We start from the raw sequence: 4366 nt of genomic DNA, 5'->3' as shown, positions 1-4366 counted from the left end.
GGACCCCTTAAAGACCCTGCTGGGTGCTTCAAGAAGACCCCTACACAGGACCTGAGTACAGTAGTGTGGTATCACCAGTAGTCAGAGACCACACAGTGAACTCCCCAGGTTGATGCTGTAATGACAGGAGAGCTCATCCCTTGTAAGGTGGAGTTTTGGTCTCCCAGGCAGTTTGATTCCCACTAATTTTCACCATTAAGTGCTATGTGAGCCCCTCTTCCTGTCTCTGTTGCCCGGTATTGGAGATTTCTGTGTGGGGTTTAGACCCTATGCATCTAGGACAGTGATGGCGAACCTTTTGAGCTCGGCGTGTCAGCATTTTGAAAAACCCTAACTTAACTCTGGTGCCATATCACATATAGACATTTTTTGATATTTGCAACCATAGTAAAACAAAGACTTATATTTTTGATATTCATTTTATATATTTAAATGCCATTTAACAAAGAAAAGTCAACCAAAAAAAAAGAGTTTGCATGTCACCTCTGACACGCGTGTCATAGGTTCGCCATCACTGATCTAGGAGGAGGGAAGTTTTTGGCCATGATATCCCTCCAGCTTCTCAGCTGCCACCACACCTGAGTGTGGAGGCTATTCCTTTCTGCATCCCCACCCTTCTTACCAGCCTTACTGTGGTTTCCTCTGTAAATCCGTGGTTATTATAGTTTGGTTCAGTTAGCCTTCAATTGTTTATTCAGGTTGATTTCTCTGTAATTCAGCTGTAAATTCTCTTTGGGGTCAGGAGGAAGTGAATGTAGCTTTCACTTATTCTGTAGCCATCTTGGAATCTCTTTAATGTGTAATTTTCAATCAAAGCCTGTTTTGTGGGTCCCTGGGTACATTGTGTTTTGCATATACCTATAAAATATCTCAGAGAAAAATTCAGGAAATATTTGTATTTGCAGTTTCACCTGTATTTTTTATTCAATAAAATGTATCAAACTGTCTTAAAATCTTAATAAGCATTAAAACAAACCAAGGAAATGCAATTAGAATATAAACTAGTGGCCTTCTCAGAGAAAAACAATAACAACATAGCATTTTCTGCTGCAGCATTTCAAAGAAGGAGAAATATTCCATTTCTTTCTTGTGGTTAAAATGTTTGATTCTGAATTCTTTCAATGGGACATAAGAGGAATGGCAGCATGCGAAATCCCCTTGGTCTCTCCCCCTAAAACTTCAACAAGTTAACCAACTATAATTCAACAAAGAATTCCATGCTCAATACAGAGGTATGCCTGAGACACTCACACACTGAAACATCTAAAGGTGGGCAACAGGAATAAACGAGAAGTGAGGAATGTGCAGATGGCACACAGATGCAGCTGTGCAGAGGGCAGCTTGCAGCTCAGCCTTGAGAGGGGAAGAAGCCAGTAGTAGCAGGAACTTCCTTCAGCCAGGAGGAACAGAGAGCTGGGGTTTGGGGCAGTCCAGCAGGGCAAGCAAAGTGAACAGAGTCTGAGACAGCAGACACCTGACAGAGTATGGGATTCTGCCATGCCATGCTGCTCTCCACTGTTGGGCTTGGAGTCAGGTCACGGAGCACATTATCTGTAGACCAACATCTATTGAAATAAAACTGCTGTTTTGCTCCATAACTAAACCCCAGGTGGGATGCTTGGGGGAGGACCCCACAAAGGTCGAGAGTGACCATTATGGTGAGGGCAAAAAAAGCTGCACCCCCAAGCAGTGAAGTTGCATTTTCTTATAGACATCATAGAGGTCAAGTCTGGGAGATCACAGAGAAAAAAAATCTTACAATTCATTAACATCTACTGGAAAAGTAGAAAGAACTCTTCAGAGGAAACGTTTATCTGCCATATATATAGACAGATATAAATGCATAGGCAAAGTATAACAACAAATAACATGAATAATCATGGTAATGAGGATGATCAGAAAGAAAATGAAAAACTCCCAGAAAGCAAGCTGAACACATGGAAATATGTGCTGTAAATGACAGAAATTTCGAGATTGCAGTTCTGAAAATACTAAATGAGATATGAAAAAATACAGACAGCCAATTCAATGCACTCAGAAAACAAATCAATGAACAAAACAAGTACTTTACCAAAGAGATATAAAGTTTAAAAATAACCAATCAGAAATCCTGGAAATGAAGAATTCAATTAAGGATATTAAGTGTGAACTACTGAGCATAGAAAATAGAGCCAAACAAATAGAGGAAGGAATTAGTGATATTGAAGATAGGAATCTGGAAATGATAGAGAGAAGAGAGATACCTGAGTATAAAGAACAATGAAAGAACTCTACAAGAACTATCTGACTTCATCAGAAAAAGCAATATTAGAATTACATATATTGCAGAAGAGGAAGAGAGGGAGCACTAAACAAAGAGTCTATTAAAACAAATAGTGGATGAGAACTTCCCAAACCTATGGACATAGCTTGATCCTCAAATCCAAAAAGCAAATGGAACACCTAGTTACCTCAATCCAAAGAGGCCCTCTCCAAGGCACTTTATATTAAAACTGTCAAAAATTAATGGCAAACAAAAAATTCTCAATGGAACAAGGGAAAAGAAGGAAGTGACCTACAAAGGAAAATTGATCAGAATTTCATCTGACTTCTCAGCAGAAACTACAAGTCAGAAGAGAGTGGAACCAAATATTCAAACGTCTGAAAGAGAAAAAATACCAGCCACAAATAATATACCTAGCAAAATGATCCTTTAAATATCAGGAGACAAAATAGTGGTGGAATAGACGGATGTGTCCCAAGCCTTATCCCAGAGCAGATAGAATGGACAACTAAATCGAATAACACCCACCCCAAATTGGTGAAGTATACACAGCTGGTGAGACAATTTGCAGCTGGGAAGGGCATAGGATGCCTAGAGAATGGTAAAATCAGGGATCTGTGCTGGAGAGAGCTGCAAGACCTCTGAGCCCAGAGGGTCAGAAGTAAACCACGTGGAACCGAGGCCACATCCCTTGGGCCAGGCATAGCATCTGACTGTGGAAAGGAGGTCTGTAGGACTGCTGGCAGCAAGGGATTCTAGATCTGGGTCAACAGCCACAAGAGACTGAGTCCAGAGAGGGCAGCCTGGACAGCTGTCCAGGCCACACCATGTCTGGGGGACAGGGGCTCATAGTGACGCAGCTCTTTCCCCTCTTTTTGGTCTTTGCTTTTGTTCACTGAACCTAGTTCATAGGACCTTTCAAAGATAGACATTCATCCATAGCTGAGTTGCAGGCGGAGGTGAGGACTTGTGGGAGTCTGGGGAGAGGAGAGGGTCAGGGAGAGGTGGCTGCGAATCTGACGCTAAGTCATACCTGACGTGCCAGACCTAGGCAGCCATTTTCTCCTGAAGAGTTAGCTCCTCCCTGCAGTCTCCATGCAACCAATACAGTCACACCCAGGCTACACCTTGAGTGGTACAAAGGAAACAATAACAACAACAAAATCTGAATAGTCCCTGAGAGATCTCAAGATCTTTCTACTTCCTCTATACTGAACTGAGGTCCTACCCATATTCATCCAATTCCTCAACCTTACTTTTTGTATATAAGATTCTGCACCCACCCTCTTAACTGGGTATTCAGTGTTTATGTGTTGTGTTCAGTCCCAGCAACAGGAAACTGAGAAGTGGCATACAATACAGAAGACTGGGATCTTAAACCAGCCCTCATGGGGAATTGAAAAATCAGCATTTTAATTTTAATTTTATTTTGTTATTATTTTGTTACTTTTTTCTTTATTTTCCTTCTTTTTGTTTTTTGCTTTATTTTCTATTTCGTTTCGCATTATTTTCCATCATTCTATTTTATTTTATTTGCTATTTTGTATTTTTATATCATTTTTAAAATCCATTTCTTTCTGTAAATTTATTATTATTATTTTCTTCTTTCCCTTTCTTCTTATCCACTCATCCCCTTCCTACTTCCTCTATACTGAACTGAGGTCCTCCCCATACTCATCCAATTCTTAACCTTATGTTCTGTATATAATCTCAGCCTCTACAGATTCTGCCCCACCCTTCTGCACCCACCCTCTTAACTGGGTATTCAGTGTTTATGTGTTTTGGTTTATCTGTTTGTTCTCTGGTGTTTCCTCTATATATATATTTTTTCTTTTTCTTCTGTTTCTTTTCTCTCATACTATATTTTTCTCTCTTCGATATCATTTGTGGTCTCTTTTCTCTCCCCTAATTCTCATTTCTCTGATGGTCACTTATATTGAGGTTACAGGTGTCATGAATACATTCATGTTTTGTTCCCTTTGGGTCATGTCTTGTTGAGGTGAATTTTATCCTCTTTGGTCTTTTCACATTATTTTTTCATCATTCTATTTTTTAAATCTTATCCGATTTTTTAAATTTTTTAAAATTTTTATAATTATTTTC

Source organism: Myotis davidii, unplaced genomic scaffold (assembly GCF_000327345.1).
Source record: "Myotis davidii unplaced genomic scaffold, ASM32734v1 scaffold1322, whole genome shotgun sequence".
In the NCBI taxonomy this organism is placed as follows: domain Eukaryota; kingdom Metazoa; phylum Chordata; class Mammalia; order Chiroptera; family Vespertilionidae; genus Myotis; species Myotis davidii.
Note: the sequence above shows the minus strand (reverse complement) of the source record.